Source organism: Phalacrocorax aristotelis, unplaced genomic scaffold (genome assembly GCF_949628215.1).
Source record: "Phalacrocorax aristotelis unplaced genomic scaffold, bGulAri2.1 scaffold_97, whole genome shotgun sequence".
Lineage (NCBI taxonomy): Eukaryota > Metazoa > Chordata > Aves > Suliformes > Phalacrocoracidae > Phalacrocorax > Phalacrocorax aristotelis.
Window position 1 is genome coordinate 150,813 of NW_027441179.1, and position 16,906 is coordinate 167,718.

General features: G+C 51.8%; 1 long non-coding RNA gene across 1 annotated transcript; it reads left to right on the forward strand.

The window, feature by feature from the left end:
• The first annotated feature begins 6,999 nt into the window (after nt 1-6,999).
• LOC142051004 (uncharacterized) lies at nt 7,000-11,964 on the forward strand. The gene is made up of 5 exons (XR_012658246.1): nt 7,000-7,705; nt 8,206-9,294; nt 9,671-9,795; nt 11,195-11,424; nt 11,625-11,964. It is a non-coding gene; the product is annotated as an uncharacterized LOC142051004 (long non-coding RNA).
• The last annotated feature ends 4,942 nt before the right edge of the window (nt 11,965-16,906 follow it).

Here is a 16,906-nt window from a genome sequence, read left to right on the forward strand (position 1 = left end):
GTTCCCTGCCAAACCGGGACAAGCGCGTGCCGTGGCTTAGCCTCAGCTGGCAACTCTGCACCAGGGAGCTGCTTGCTCGCTCCACCCTCAGTGGGCTGGGGGAGAGAGCTGGAAGGGTAAAAGTGAGAAAAATCATGGGTTGAGATCAAGACGGTTTAATAGGTAAAGCAAAAGCTGTGCGTGGAAGCAAAGCAAGGAATTAATTCGCTCCTCCTTTTCGGCGGGCAGGTGTTGAGCTGTTTCTGGGAAAGCAGGGCTCTGTCATGTGTAACGGTTACTTAGGAAGAGAAATGCCGTAGCCCCCAAGGACTCCCCCTTCTTCCCCCAGCTGCGTGTGCTGAGCATGATGTCAAATGGTATGGATTATCCCTTTGGTCAGTTAGCTGGGAAAGCTTTCCCAGCTGTGTCCTCTCCCAGCCTACTTGCTGGTGGGGCACTGAGAGAACCAGAAGAGGCCCTGACTGTGGAAGCAGTGCTCAGCAAGAACCAAAACATCTCTACATTATTAACGGTGTTTTGAGCATAAATCCAAAACTTATCCCTTCCTAGCTACTCTGGAGAAAATGAGCACTATCCCAGCCAACACCAGCTCCGTGCGGCTGCGGCAACGGCGGCCGAGGTGGCCTTGGGGCAGTGGGAGCGTTGGGGACCCTGAGCCACGAATGGCTCCTGGGACTTGTTACGCGTGTGCGCCTGCACAAACACCTGCCCTCTCCTTTGCCCTCAGGGCTGCGTTTGCGCTGCCTTTGCGTGGGGCAAGGGGCTGTGATGGAGCCCAGGGGAGGAGGTGGTGCACTGTGGGGGTGAGGGGAGGGGGCCCCCCGTTGCTGCTGTGCCTCAGCTGCGCGCGGGGGCTGGAGGAGCCCCAGGTGCGGGCAGTGGGGCTGATGGTGCCGGCTCCTCCCTGGAAAAGGGGTGGTGCCCTGCTCCGGGGGGCCAGTGTGAGCCGAGGGCGGAGCGGAGCGGAGCTGTGGCCGAGTGTCAGCGGGCTGCGACTGTAGCGAGGGAGAAGGTGAGCGGGGGCTGGGGGGTGGGCCGCTGGGTCCCGGGTAAAGCCCCGAGGAGGGCTGCGGCGGGGCAGCGCCGGGTCGGAGCGGAGCTGTGGGGAGAGCGAGGCTGTGGTGAGGGCTCGGTGGGGGTTCCGGGTGCATCGGCGGGAGGGACGGTGCCCCGCAGGGTCAGAGAGCGGGAGGGCGGGCTCGCGGCATTCCGGGAGCTGTGGTGGTGCGCCTGGCGGCTGGCCGTGCGGCCGTGTTGTGTCGCAGAGCATGCCGGGAGCTGTGGTGGTGCGGCTGTGGGCTGGCCGGGCGGCCGTGTTGTGTCGCAGAGCATGCCGGGAGCTGCAGTCCTTGTGGCGCGCGGCTGCGGTGCGGCCGTGTTGTGCCGCAGAGCATGCCGGGAGGTGTAGTCCTTGCGGCGCGCGGCTGCCGGGCGGCCGTGTTGTGTCGCAGAGCATGCCGGGAGGTGTAGTCCTTGCGGCGCGCGGCTGCCGGGCGGCCGTGTTGTGGCGCAGAGCATGCCGGGAGGTGTAGTCCAGGCGCAGTGGCTGCCGGCGCTGTCACGTGGTTCGCCGGGGCGTGGCGGGAGGCGCGGTCTTCCGGCGCTCGGGTGCCGGGCGGCCGTGCCGCGTACGGTACGCGCGGTGTATTTGGGGTTGGATTCGTGTTGATTTCTGGGGGCTTGCGGGTGCGGCCGCTCCCCGAGAAGCGGTGAGTTCCCCGGGAGCTGACAGAAGGGAAGAGGGAAAGGAGGAGGACGGTGACCTTTTCCCCGTGCCCAGGGCGCAGATGATGGCCGCCTCCCCGGCTCGCCGGAGCTCCCGCTCAGCCTCCCCTTGCCCCCCCCTTGCCCCGTGCGCCTGCCCCCAGCCCCGGCACCTCCCCTGCAGCGTGCCGCGTAGCCCTTGGCCGCCCCCAGGCCCTGTCGTGAAGGCAGCGAGCCGGCCCTCCTCGGCGCAGGGGCCCTTAGCAGTAGCGCGGGGAAGGGGCGCTGTGTCCAGAAGCCCCTGCGCAAGGAGAGGCTTTGGCCAGGGTCGATCGACGGTAATGACGGTCGCTGTTTCTTCTTTCCCTCTCCCAGAGACCGTGCTGAGGACGTGGTTGTCTGTCCTTCCCCCGGGGATGCCGTTGACTGCGGCCGTCTCAGGCTCGCGTGGCTTCTCTCTGCCCGGCCTCGCCGTCCTTGCAGCGCAGGGCCGAAAAGGGATAGACAAAGCCCTTCCCGGCTGTGGAGAGGAGCTGCCTCGGCTGAAGCTGGAGACGCCAACGAAAGGTAAAGCAGAAGAAACTGAAGGCGCTCTGGCTGCCAGCTGCTTTCCTGCTGCAGGCAAGAGAGAGCCTGTCCCTGCAGGTGAGGGAGGAAGGATCCCCCTTCATAGCCCGCAGCGGGCCAGGCCACCAACGTGCACCGCAGGGTCTGTACGCGTAACCCGCAGTTCGGTACGGGCGTGTAGTGCACGAGCGAGCTAGGCTACGTGCCGAGGAAGCCTCATCTCGTAAGAGCTGTAAGACACCCCCGTGTTCTCTTCAGGTGGAGGTCGGCCTAGAGTCTGGAGCTGCAGAAGAGGCAGGGAGGAGAGGAGGGGAAAGAAGCATGTGAACGGCTAAATTGTGCCAGCAGCGCTGAGAGCGAGAGTCGCGGTGAGTCCTGGGCCAGTGGGGCCCCGTTGCCTCTCTTGTGCGTCCTGGGCCCTCCCTGTCTCTCCCCCGGCCCCCTCTCTTTCCTTACCTGCTGCAAAATTATTTTTTTTTTGCGCCCCCCCCCCGCACCTTCTTTCTCCGTCTCGCTCTGAGTGGCTCCCTGCCTCCCCGTCTTTTCAGTCCTCCCTCTCTCTTTCCTGTAGCCTGTGGCTACTTTTCCTTTCTCTGCCTCTCTCTGCCTGCAGTGGATTCCCCCTCAGTGCAGGGGCCCTTGGCAGTAGCGCGGGGAAGGAGCGGTGTGTCCAGAAGCCCCTGCGGAAGGAGAGGCTTTGGTCTGGGTCGATCTGCGGTAATAACGGTTGCTGTTTCCTCTTTCCCTCTCCCAGAGGCTGTGCTCAGGATGGGGTTGTCTGTCCTTCCTGTTCGTCTCTTCCTCTCTCTATTCCTTTGCACTGGTCCCTCTCCCTATTGTTTATTGTTTTGCTTCTCTGAACCTTTTTTTTATTCCCAGCATTTTCCCGTGACAGGAGCGGCGAAGAAGGGAGCGGAGTATCGGGGTATCTGTGGAGAGAGCATCGGGTGTTCTCCTGTCTTTGCGGGGCTGACCCTGAGGAAGCGTGGCACGTGGGTCGATAGCATGAATATATATATTTTGTGGGTGCACAAATCCTTTTCAGAGTGTCAGAGGGGTAAGGGTTTTGTTCTGTTCAGCGTAAACATTGTTCTGTTTGGTGTATTTGTCGAAGACGAGAGTTTAGTGGGGGAGGAAGTCAGCTCTCTAGCTGGTTTGAGGTGGGCTATACGTGTTTGTCGGTCATCTCTCTCCTGCCAGATGTTTTGAACTAGTTGTATCTGGTTTTCCTAGGGAGTCACAAAGGGGTTTGGGGCTCCCCGGTGGCGGGTGCTGTGGCCAAAAGAGAAAGCAGGGTCACAGAGTGCTTCATTTACGGGGCTGGCCTCGGACATCTCCTGCACAAACTTCTGGTATGTAGTGATCGGGATTCGATTTCCTGAAGAAGGAGAGGATGATGGAGCTCATTATAAGAGCATAATCATTTTCTCTTCCTTTGGCAGTACGGGCACCCGAGGGCCAGCCTGCTTTTGAGGAACAGCATGAGGATGTCGGTGTCGACGCTCAGCAGTGGAAGGAAGCTTCTTTTGGAGGCCAAGAAGATGAAGTAGAGTGCGTATTTGTTGTGTTTGATTTTCATTGCGGGGATGGGGAGGGGTGGGACATGGAAAACGCGGTCCCGGGCAGGGGAGGTGTCTATGATGTGGGAGGCCGTGAGAGAGATCATGGACGCTGCTGGACAGGCGTTAGAACCCGTTGCTCAGGTTGGACGGACCCGGCAGAACCACCGCACCATCTTAAGTAATGCCTGCTCACGTACTGAGATTTTAGTAGTTGCCCCCGCATCAGCTTTGGCTTTTCCTCGTCGAGCTTGTGTTTTGGCAAGAAGCGTCTTTCGTTAAGCATTTGGGTCTAAGGGGTGTCCGTGAGGCTACGTGGTGCCCATCCCCATGAGATTTTGTGACCATCAAGTGATATTTAGCATCCATCTTATGCCCGTCTCCTGTAACTACTCTGCAGTTTTCGCTTAAGGCTTGATAGCGCAGCGTTAGCTGAGGGCGGCATTTACCCCGCTGGCCCCTCCACGCCGATGGCGTTTCCCCTGCCGGCCGCTGTCCGTTCCCTGTAACTGTGACTCTTGTCCCGGCAGAACCTTTGCCAAAGCCACCTTTGTGCTCCGCAGCAGTCTGTTTTCTGTCTCGAGTATGTTTCTTTTCGGTATCCGATACCCCAGAGCTGTGTACCGTTGGCTCAGGTCTCTCCTTGAGCTTCTGCGAGAAGAGAGAGCCTTCATCTGTTTTTATCCATGTGTCTCCTGGGGTGTTTTTTTGTTGTCCTTTACAATTTAGTTTTGCCCCAGCTACTGAGGTGTTAATTTAGCTGCTTCATACGGTTCCCGATACGCTTGTGTATTTCCACGTTTCTTTTCATGTTTTTTGTCCTTTGAGACTGATCCAGTTCTGTTAAGGGACTGAGCGAGAGAGAGCGTTGAGGTGACTCCGAATGGTTGATGGTTTTACAGTAAATGATTGACTTTATAACCAGAGATATTTTTTGAGAAGGGGTTCTTAAAAAATTTCATTCTGCTTTGCCATTCCGCTGGCGTAGATGAGCCCCAGCCTTTTTTCGGGAGGCTCATTCTGCTCCTGGGCTTCTCTGGTACTGTTCCTTGAGTTGGTTGCAGGTTTTGAGCTGTCTAAGATCTTTGGGTAGGTGTGTTTTGACATTCAGAGATGGGGAGGTTTCTGGCTGAGGTAAGAGATTAAGGAGCAGTCAAAGTTGAGCAGCAGATATATATTAGAAAGTACACTTGTACGAGCTTTTGTTTTCCCTTGGGTCAGTAAGTTTGTGTTGGGTGTTCAGGGGTAGCAAGATGGTCTGATAGATTGTTTTGGATTATTTGGTTTTGTGGGGGTGTTATGGTTTTGTCTGGGTTTTTTTGTTTGTGGTTTGTTGTTCTTTTGTGTGTGTGGTAGGTTTTTTTGTTTGGTTGTTTTGTTTTCCCGGAATTTTATGACTTGACCAAAGGTAGAAGCTTATATTTTTTCCACCGGTTTTGCCTGTGTGTTGTGCAAGTTGTTGACGTTATCTCTCAATAGGACTGACGGTGAGATGCTGCGGTAGGGGTTAGGGTGAGCGTGTTGTACGTGTCTGTATATGGAGCTCTAGCCTTCCTTCAGAAAGCAGCAGGGGCGTAATGCATAGTGTGTGTCGGGTTACGGAACTGCTCGTCGCCTTTCCCGATCGCCCGCAGAGTACCACGTTGTCCCGAGAACCTCTGCAGCTTGCGGCAGGTCCCTCGTAGATTATAAGCATCAGGGCTTCCGTTATTTTGTGGGCCTGTAGAGAGCACAGAGTCTGCGGGAAGCCGGAAGGTGGGAGGTGCTCGCAGAACGCGGGGCAGAGGTGGGAAGGGCGGCTCCCGAGGAGCGGCTGACAGAGGGGCTTTAGGGGTGCAAATACAGGGCAGGAGCTGTCGGGAAGGAGTGAGGTTCCTTCCCTAACAGTTCAGGAGGAGAGGAGGGGTTTTTGAAGTCTTGGTACCGGGGGATGGTTGGGAAAGGGGTGTTTAAGTGTTAGCTAATGGCCGCGTTCTGTGTGCAAGCAGCCTCCGGTAGCCCAGTCTCCTTCCCCGTATGTGTCAGCGCGGCCACTCGAGCGTGCTGTCTGCCGAGAGGTTCTCCACCCAGCTGTTCATGGAGTCGCTCAGGAGTGAGTTACCTACAAAGGGAGTGTGTGTCACTACACCAGCCATGCCCGTTTGCTTCCCGTATTGCTTTTGGCATTTGCCCTATCGGTGTCCGCCTGTGCTTGAGTCATCTGACACGAACTGTAATTTTTGTGTGTTGCGTGGTTTGACTTTTTCTTGCAGCTCAAGTAATAGGTCTAGGGTTAAGCAGGACAATTGAGTGAGGCGTGACAGCAAAGGCGAGCAGATGGCGTCGTGTGCTGTGACGGGGCAGGCTGTGAGGTCACTCGTCTGGGATTTCTGCCTTTGGGGTCTCTGTGTTGCCGAACAAGTCAGTCAAAAGGATTTGTTTGTTTTGCGTGGTGAGCTCTTGCTTTTGGAAAGCAGTGTCTAATATCTGTGTGCCTCTCCGTATTTCCCCAGAAGTGGGCCCAGCATTGAAGGTGACGGTTCCCCAGCCATCGGGGACGGACCGAGTACGTGAGCAGGCACCTGACGTGGCCACTGACCCGGGAGGCACGGATCGGGAGGTGAGGGAACCGTGTTGGCATGGCAGGGGAAAGGATGAGTCTGGAATGTGGCTGTTGGTGGAGATGCATGGCAGGGAGCCGGACACGGGAGGGAGGGGGCGAACAGAGCATCGTGAGAAGGTAGGTCAGCACGTGACAACGGAGGGGTCGTGCAGTGCGAGCACCTATGTGACTAGTTAATGAAGGGACTCACAAAACTATATGCAAAGCGGGATGTCTGCCCCGAGCTCATCGGGCAAGGTGAGCGATGAACAGGAAACCGTAGCAGCTGTTATTTTTGAGGTGTGGAATTGTTTGTGAGCGGGCGGCCGCTTCCAGGCGCAGGGGTCGCCTTGTCTCTCTGGTTCTCTAGGCACCGTAGGTGGCGGCGGCCACGACATCCAGCCTCATTAGAGCGTGGGGGAGCGGAAGTTCACGGCGCTTCCGAGGAGGCTGTTGTTGCGGAAGTGGCCGGCGTTGAGTGGTGTGACACTGAGTGATGGCACCGCACATTTGGAGATGAAGAGTATCCGTGTGACCACAGCCCCATCCTACATAGCCTGTGTGGCCTTCTTAAAGGATGGCTTTTGAGCCCCCGGATTTGGAAGGGAAGCTGAGGGGCCGATGCTGTCTTTGTGCAGGTGGCCGGTCGGTTGGGGGAAGCGCAGGTGGGGCAGGCAAGGGTTGTAAAATCAGTGGAGGGTACCGTTCAGAGACCGGACACGTTTGGGCCGAGGGAGGTTGTGGTGTCCTTTCTGCAAAACAGAAGCATCTGCCAGGCAGGGGAGTTCCTGCCTGTGCTTGTGCTGTTGTGTGGATTTTGTAGTCTGTTCCTTACTGTACTTGGGTCTCGATGTGTCTGTTGTTCTCCGTGCTGAGCAGGCACCTAGGTAGCAATATTGAGGGTTTTGCAAGCCCTGGCTCATCGGCATAATGGTAACCGAGAGCTTCCTTTCTCGCATTTTAAGTCTACTGCATAGATTTGTCTTGTGTCTGAAATATTAGACCTTTATAGAAGGTCATCTTTTTGCGGCGGTGATTAAGGCGGCCTCAGTACTGCTGCTGAAGAGCAGTCTGAATACGCAGGGCCCTTTTCTGGGACCTGTTCCCTGCACCTGTACGTTCTGAGGTCTTTAAGAGTGGCTTGTCGCTCGTGCATCGTCCTAGTTGTGGGTATATGGTTTCATCGCAGGTGATGATGGTACGTGACTTCTCTGCGGATGCTATAGCTTCTTCCTCGCTGCCGTATAGATCTTCTCGCCCGGTGGCATCTCTGGGCCGGAAGTCCGTCGTCTCGGTGAGAGTTTTCTTAGGTGCCTCGATCGCGTCGCTTGTAGTATTTGTGAGCGGTGTCGGTCCGTGCACGTCGATGCCTGTGTCAGAGCTGCTCCGCCTGGGGGTGTAGCAATGGTAGAGCGGGGGAAAGAATAGCAATAAGAGTATATGGTTAATGTTAATATGCATAGACTGTTCTGGCAACGCCTGTACAACCCTCGTCGGAGCGAGTGGCCGTTGGCAGCGGGCGAGGACGGTAATTTCCGGGGCGTTTTGTGGGTGCCGAGGGGATGACCGTAGCTGCCTGGGAGAGGCAGCTAGAGTGCTAGCTGAGCAGAGGGCACCTCTCAGCTGTTCAAGCTTGTACGTGCGTGGGGCTTAGCATTTGATTGAAGGTATTTCCTTTAATGGCATGCAGTAGTTGGGCTCTAGATGGTATTCCTACGTGGAAGCAAGACCTGTGGAATGGTTAAGCTGTTGCTGTGCGTCCAGGTGACTTGTTCTATCATGCTGTTCTTGCAGAGGATGAAGATGGAGCTGTGCAGGGTGATGGAGCAGAGCTGAGTAGAGCACACTAAGGCGGCGGGTCCGTGTGCAGGATTAAAGGGAAGATGCGACTGAAGGCTATTTGAGGAGCATTTCAGGCGAGCTGGGTCGCAGTGAGGGGGCGCATGGGGCTGGTGACTTTGTTCTCTTTGCTCTCAGGAGCACAGCGCTATCCCTAGGGGCTGGCAAGGTTCTAATTGTGGGGCCGGCGCCCATCGGGTGCTTCTTTTTGCGTTACAGTTTAAAGCGTGGATCGCTCTGATGTTTGAGGAGTTTCTGGGCAGTTGTCGTCTGCGGCGTCGTTCCCAGATGCGTGAACAGCTCTGCTCTGTCGCTGTCTGTTTTCAGGGAGCGTGATTTCTTTCCTGCATCCTTACATTCTTAGGTCTTGTAGCTGGGCTTCTTGTGCCTCCTCCCTCTCAGTTTTGAGAGGAACTTCTTGTCACGGGCCCTGACGCTCTTCTAATCTTTTTGGATCGCGTTAGGGCCTCCTTGCGTCACTGTCAGGGTTCTGCAGGTCTTGTTGCTGGACGAGCTCTTCCGTCCAGTTGTCTCTGTGTTTGCCGAGAGCGTTCTCTCGTCTCGGAGGCGCGCAGTTTGTAGTGTTTCTCATAGCATTGGTGTGTGCGTTTGAGTTTGTCTCGGACCGCCTTGTTGGCCGTGTAGAGTCGGGTAGGTGGCACAGCGATGAGAGGTTAGGGTTCATCTGTTGCTGTGCCAAGGCTGTTGGGGGAAAAGGTCGTACCGTCATCTCAGATTGAGTGGCCCTCCTCAGCGGGCGAGGACCGTTTTGTGGGCTCGGAGGCCGTGACCGTGGCTATCTGGGAGAGGCAGCTAGAGTTCAGCTGAGCAGATTACCTCTGCAGGGTGTTCAAGCTTGTACGTGCGTAGGGCTTCATGTTTGATGTCATATGTTTGTTTTTAATGGCAGGTTATAGTCGGTCTTCAGGAACCGTTAAGGTACTGCTGTGCAACCAGGCGACTTGTTTGGTATTGGTTTTGGAGATGCCGAGGGACGAGTCGTGCAGGGCGACGGAGGGGAACTGAGGGGACCGATGTAAGCGGGTGAGTCGGTGCGTGGTGTATATAGAGGGAAGATGTGACCGATGGCTCTATGACTCCGTTGCTCCTTGCGTTTGTCTTTTGTTTTGGTTTTGAAGTAGCGTAGCAATGAGCAAAGGAGGCAAGTCGAGCAAGGCGAGTGGTGATTGGTGGGCTGAAGTAGCAGCTCTTCTGAGGTGTTGTGTTGCTGGGGAAGTTATAAGCAACGCGCGTTGTTCGGGTGTTACGGACGGCGGGCGAGGTGCCGTGTTCAGCTGCAAGTGACGTAGGCCGGGTGGGAGGCTGTCGAGGGAAAGGGGTGCAAGACGGGGATTGGTGCGGGCAGGCTGTGGCATCGGGCAGCATCTCAGGAGGTGCCTTTTCGCTTGGCTTTTTGCAGGTGCCGCTGGCAGGCTCGGAGCGGTGCTGCCGCATGCCTATGAGAGGTCTGAGAAGGTGGGGCAGTGGCCAGCATCTAAGACCAGAGAATGCTGTGGTCCGTCGTCGAGCTCTTCAGTTTTGTAGGTAACACGTGGGCCGTCTTTGGAACGGCGTATGAGCATTAGAAGTGAGCTGGGTAGTAATGAGGAAGTCATGGGGCGGTGATTTCTCACGAGCGTAACGGTAGTTTACTGTGTGTTCATACATTTGGTGCCACAAGCGATGACGGAAGCGGGGTGTGATGCTGGAATCTGTGCAGAGCAGGTGAGCCGATGGGCATGTTCGTTTTGATGAGGGGGGTGCTCTGGTAGAGATCTGTGTTGACCTGTGTGATACTTATTGCTGGCCCTGGTGTTTTTTGGGTTTTTTTTTTGTTTTTTTTTTATTTTTTTTTCCACGTGATGAAGAGGCACCTGGCCACTGCGAGAATATCCTGGTTAGCTGGTGTGTTTCTTGTTGTGAAAGGATTCATAATCTGGCCCATCTGAAAGCCCCGCAGTGTGACTTTTGTTAGGAAGAGATTTTATAAAATTGAGATATTTCTTATTCAGTGAGGTTGCATTCTATGAACTTGCCATCAGAGTGCATCTTAGAGACAGTGTCTTTGTCAGCAGAACTCATCAGCACAAGACTTGCAAAGTATTGCTTTTTTTTTTTAAGATAAAAAAATCAATGGTCCTTGCGGAGATCCAAGCACAGCACATACTCCAGATGTTGATGGCATTGGTAGTGCTTGGGTTCCCAGTTGTAACAGTCGAGATACCATAAAAATACGGTTCCCCTGTATGCTTCGGTACAGCCGAACGCATTAGCAGGTCTGCCGGTCCTTCTTGGTAGCCCCGTGTATTGCAACACTGGGGATTTGATTTGCGTGTTTTTTTTGTTGTGGTATTTTTTTTCCCCAAAAAAAGTAAAACCGTATCGGGGATCTCTTCACGCACCGATTCTTCTGTCATAAATGAAAGTTTAAAAAAAGCTAACAGTGTCTGATTTACGACGTGACTTGCGCTGTTTCAGCTGTAACTGCCAAGCAGATGTAGGGTACGATTTGTTAGGTGTACTTAAGCGCAGGTAGGTATTTGTTGTGAATATTTAATGAGGGGCGACTGAATGTTGGGGGGCGGGGGGGTTTCCTGCCGGTATTTTGAGGGAGCGCTCTTAAGTATTTTATTTCAGTCTCGCTTTCGACGCGCGTTTCCCTGGCAGTTCAGCAGCACCTCTTGGGCGGGGCAGCTGGGCGGACGTCCCTCCCGACTCCGTAACACGCCAAAACCCCCCAGTCACGTTGCTGCTGTGTATTTTGGAGATAGATAATCTTATGGCGGGCGTGAACGGCTGTGCGAGTTAAATGAACGCAGAAGGAAAATGGAAAGCTTTTATAGCCTAGACGCTCATATTGGATGTGCGTAAACACGCGCCCGCCTTCTCAGCACAAAGTGAATTACTGAGACTTGTTCTTAATTTTTTACGTTACTCTTTCAAGTTTGACGCTTCACTTCAGGCTTCGTGGAGCCAGGCAGCAAGACGTGCGGCGGCAGGGCGAGGGCTGTAGCTGCTGCGGTGGATCTGTAAGCGGAGGTTCCGGTACAACTTTGCCCCGCAGCCTCACGGGGTTATCTCCCCGCAGCGGTGCCGTAAGGAAGGGATGAGACGTTTTCCAGCACCAGCCAGAGCGTTCAGTGTTACACGAAGAATCTGTTCAAAATGGTATCGGTTAGTCTTAATACTGTTTTCAAGTGTTCCAATCACTCTAGCTTTTAAAGGATGTGTTGTGTTTTGAGATGACCTGTTTGCCTAGGATCTTGCTGCGGCTCAATTTCCTTCCTATCCCTTAGGCTGACTGAGCTCCTCCGTTTTCTTCTGTGCTATTTTATTAACGTGCTGAAATATAGTTTGGGATTTCTGTTTTTCAGATGTCTTCTAAGTGTCTCGTGATGCTCAAGAGATGCCCCCCGGCCCGGGTTTGCCTGCTGGTCGTTAAGCGTGGTGAAGGTAAGGGGCCATCCCTCTGCCTGGAGGCTCCCGGCTCTGTCTCCAGCAGGTGCCCCGCAGGTGCGGCCGCGAGGGCTGCCTGGAGGGGAGAGTCGGGGCCCCCAGGGACCGGGGCTGTTTGTTGCCCCAGGGAGCCCGTCCCAGAGCGGTAACAGAGTGGGAGCATGGCCGAGCAGAGCCTGAGAGAGATGTGACACTGTCCTCTGGCACGCTCCCGCTCCGCTGTGGGGTGGCCGCCAGCCTGCGGACAGGGGCTGGGGGGGCTGCCCCACCTTTTAGATATTAGCAGAGCTCCCCTTTTTTGGGGGGGTGGGTGGGGTGGGTGTGTGTACCTTTGTAAATGACACTATTAATGAGCTGCAGGTTGGAGCAGATTCCCTTGTTTAGTGCCCTTCTTGGGGTTGAATCACAGATTCTTAGGTTGGAAGGGACCTCAGGGATCACCTAGTCCAACCTTACTATAATAAAATAGGGGGAGTCCTGGGCGGGTGATGATGTCATGCAGGGCACCCCAGTGTCAATGGGGGAGCTGATAATGCATCAGAGGAGCAGGTCAGTGTGTGTGGGTCATCTAGGGGTTCCCCCCCCTCAAAAAGGGGGGTTGCAGCCCAAAAATGCCAGAAAATTCAGGGGGCTATTAAGAAAAATATTTTAAGAAGCAAACGTGGGTGTGAGGCACTGAATTAGAGAAAACCTCTTATTTTATATATATTGAAAAGTATTATTACTTTATAGATGTATAAAGGGATTTTAGGATAGAAAGAATTCTACATTGAGATACGGGATTTTAAAATACAAAAGTAACTCGCCTGTCTACATATATTTAAAATAAAAAATAAAGGCGTTTAAAATGAAGAAAAAGGATTTATGAAGGAATTCAAAATAGAAGGAAGTCTGACTAGAGCGAGCATCTACACTTACTGTGTATTACATAGTCTAAGTAGATGTCTAAATAGAGAAGTTGAAAAAGATTCAAGTGTCAGAAAAGTATAAGTAAGCAGATAGCTAGTCTAAATAGGTGTTCTATGTATGTATTGATATGTAAGTCTAAACAGGTATGTGGAAATAGCTATTCTGTGTAAGTGTAAATAGTCTAAATAGATGTGTAAAATATATGTATTCCATAAGCATATGGATGTGTAAGTACACACATAAGTGTAAATGTCTATGCTATATAAGGTTTTTAAAATGCAAAGAAACCCTATTTATACATAGGATTTATAAATTGGACAACGCCCCTCAACTCCCCCCATCAACTCAAGACACAAATGTGCTTTCAAATGCTGCCCCTCTCGCCTTCTCCTTTTCCTATCCCAGTGTGGGCCTGATTCCCCCAAATGGGGATTTTCCCCTATGGGGCCGCATATGCGGAGTGGGAGCTGCTGCCAGGGTACAAAAGAACCCCAAACCTTTTGAGTCTGGGTCTGCAGTGGTGGGGGGTGGTGGAACCAAAGCAAACTGGAAGAGTCAACTCCAGGTGGATTTGTGCAGCTGGAAAGCAAGAAAATGGCTGGGGGCTATGAAAGGGGGAAGGGGCTCTTAAGATGCAAAACCAGAAGTTAACTGTTCTATCTCTGAATGCTTATCCAGCTGAAAGTTAATTGTTGCGGAACGCTTGTCTAGCCACTGTGTAAAATAATTAGCAAGGAGGCCTGGAATCCACTTGCGAAGGACAAATTCCTGAGAAGGATGGAAAATTGTCTAAAGAACCAGGTAAAACAGTAGTTTAGACAAGTGTCAAGAGATAACTGAGTCTGCGCAAAACCAAAAGGTTACTAGCGGTGATGAAGAGGAGCCAGCAGCCTTCATCTTTACTACCCCCGATCACCACCACGAGGAGGCACTGCGCAAGCTCAGTTGGGAAAGATTTATGGAAACTACTTTTTTGGCTAATTTTAATACGACGTGGGGAAAGGTCATGCATATCTATAGGCGTATTGGGAAATTGTATGTATCTGTAATGCTTTACTATATAAATGGAAGACAAACTATCACAGAGGTGCGCATGACTTTGGTGGGACTACCCCCCGTGCTGCCCAGCACTGAATAAACATACCTACTTCACAATCTTACAGATTGTGGAGTCCGCTTTCCGCACATCAGGTAGGTGGGCTGGGGAGTGACAAAACAAACACACACCACAAAAAAAAAAACCTACAAAAAACTCCAAATGAAGAAAACCCATGGACCAGCCACTCTCATCCACAAAACATAAACTGAAAATCAGCAATTCTTGTGGTTCAAAAACACAAACCCCCCCACTTTATACAATGTTTTTGAAAAAAAAAACCCAATTTTTATATTATTAAAAAAAAAAGGACTCAAAACACAAATCCCCAAGAAACCCAGCAAAATGGAAAACAACACAACCCAAAGATAAAAAAAAACCCCTCCAAAGCAATAATTGACCAACCCAACCCTATAAAAAAAAAAAACTATGAAAATCCTGTTTTGGGGATTACTAGGTGTGAAACACCTGCATTTGGAAGGGCATTTCTGGGGCTTGTCTGGAATGGATTCTCCGCAGTGGGTCAGTTATCTGGAGCGGATCATCATCTGCAGGTTATCCCAGGTGAGTTGCCCATTGTGGATTATCCTGGGGGGACCCCCTGGTGTCAGTCATCCCCATGCATGTTCCCCATGGAGTGTCTGCCCAGACATTCCCCCATCCAGCAGTGTCTGTCTCCTCCCCCACCCTTCCTCTCCATGTGTCTGTGCCCTCCCTTCCACTGAAATGGGCCTCCTGCATGAGGTTTTCTCCTGTGTGGGTTTTTTCTTGGTGACATGCCCTCACTTACCCTGGCCTCCTGTTCTGTGCTCGCTGAAGCCTTGTGCTTATGCAGGATGAGCAGAGCAGGGTCCTGGCAGTGCAGAGGCGAGGCGAGGTGCTGACAAGCCAATGAAGGCCAAGGCTCAGCAGTGCACAACTCCTTTGCAGGTCAGCCACTGGCATCTGGTCTGCCTGGCTGCCCTGTGCCCTGACGCACAGCTGCCCCCATCACCCCAAGCAGCCTGCCTTCAGAAGGGCAGCTGTGTTCCCCTGATTTTACTCCTTTAGGTTTGGCACTTTGGGCTTCATTGAGTAAGCATGATGTGCAGCAGCAGCAGTGAAAGAGCTGTAGCTGTGGTGGTGAATCGGTAAGCATAGGTTCTTGGTACGCTATAGCATTGCCCTGCAGTCTCATAGGGTTATCTCCCTGCGGCAGTGCCGTAAGGAAGGGATGAGGCTTTTTCTAACACCAGCAAGAATGTTTAGTGTGGTACCATTTTGGTCAGATTTTTAGTATAAATAGCTGTTAATAGTTTTTTAAGTGTTCTACTCACTTAAGCTGTAAAGGATATGTTGTGTTTCAAGCTGATTCATTTACTTAGAAACCTCCTTTGACTGAACTGATAGACTATGCCTTAGGCTGACAACAGTTTGTATTTTCATCTGCTCCCATTTTTTTAATATGGTGACATATAGTTAGATTTTTGTTTTTCCAACATCTTGATGAAAGCATCTCGGTATGCTCAGTAAATACGTCCCCACCCATGCTTGCTTCCTGTTACTCGGGGCACACTAATGTCACTATGGGTGGGGAAATGATGCAGCAGAGCAGCAGGTGAGGGGGGATGGTGCGTGAGGGATTTTAGATGGTGGTCAGTGTAGGGCCGCAGTGGAAGAATCACAAGCTGAACACAGCTGTGAGAACGCAACCTCCAAGAGGGGAAGCGGGAGGAATGTCATTGCACAATATGTTGTTGCAACCCAGAACCGCCGTTAGCTGGCAGAGCACGTACCCGGCAGGCCTTGTTGCATGTGCCGGCCACGCGTGCAGCAATGTCTAGGCAGTACTTTTGCCTTGAATCTGCTGAGGGTATAAAAAGGGGCGGCTCAAAGCAGAGCGGGGGGGAGACAGAGCACGCTCTGGGAACCACAGGGGACACCCTGAAGGTGCCACGCCTACCTCCCTTCTCCATGATGACCTTGCTCACGGTCACCCTCCTGCTCGGCGGTGTCTCGGGCATAGTCAGGTTGGTCAGACTCCGATGAGGGGAAAACAATATGCTAGTAACTGCTTCTGCAAGGCTCTAACAGAGCAATAAATACTGTTGTGCTTTTGAAATATCATATGTTGGGTGAATTTTGTGCATAGGAATCCTGCTAACCTGTTACAGATGGGGGTGTAATGGGGGGTCCCTCCCCAAAGAGTCGTGGGGGGATTATTACATATTATAAACTATAAGTATGGGTGTGTGACATTGCAATAAAGGAAAAGGGTTTTTTTTCTATTTTGAATTCCTTCCTCTATATAGAGTTTAAAATGCACAAAAAAATTATGTCTATACAAGTTTTTTATATTTTAAGAGCCTGTACATGTTTCTACTTTAAAATAAACTTTTTACCTACTGTATAGTACAAAGAACTTGGAATATAAAAAATTTAAAGTTTTTTCTTTATTTATAAGTTAATATTGGTTTTCAAAATATATAAGAAGTCGTCTGCCTGGATAAAGCTATCTGAATTTAGTGTGTGTTCTATAATAAGCCTACCGCAGGGTCACAGGTTGGAAGGTTCTCAGGGATCATCTAGTCCAACCCTTCTGTTAGATATTCTATGTAATCTAAATAAAGATAATAAAATAAGTGTAAACAGGTATAGAGATAAGTAGATATCTCAGTCTAAATAGAGAAGTGTAAAATTAGTGATGATATATGTAAGTTTAAACAGATAGCTAAATAGAAGTTCTGATAAAAGTGTTGATCGGTATGTCTAAATAGATGCATAAATATTCTATAGATGTATATAGATATAGTCACAATAGATAATATCTGTTTACACTAAGTTATAAAACATCTATGTATTCCCTGAATATACATATATTTAGGTAGATACTTCAGTGTTAAAATATCTGCTATATAGGGTTTTTACAACACTAAGAAAAACACTATTTATAGAATGGTTTCAGAAGCTCAACCCCCCCCTTCATACGTACTGAAGTTATAAAAGCGCTTTCTAAAGCTGCCCCTTATCCCTTTTCCGCTCCAAGTCAGGGCCCATCCTCCCAGTTGGTGACTTGCTCCTGCAGGGCTGCGCTTGCAGAGCGAGAGCTGCTGCCACAGCACTAATGCATCCCCAAATCCCCGATTCTGGTCCACCTACCTCTCTGGTGCCCCAAAAGTTGTTGCTCTTTTGCCAGTTCTGCCCTGTACGCTTCAC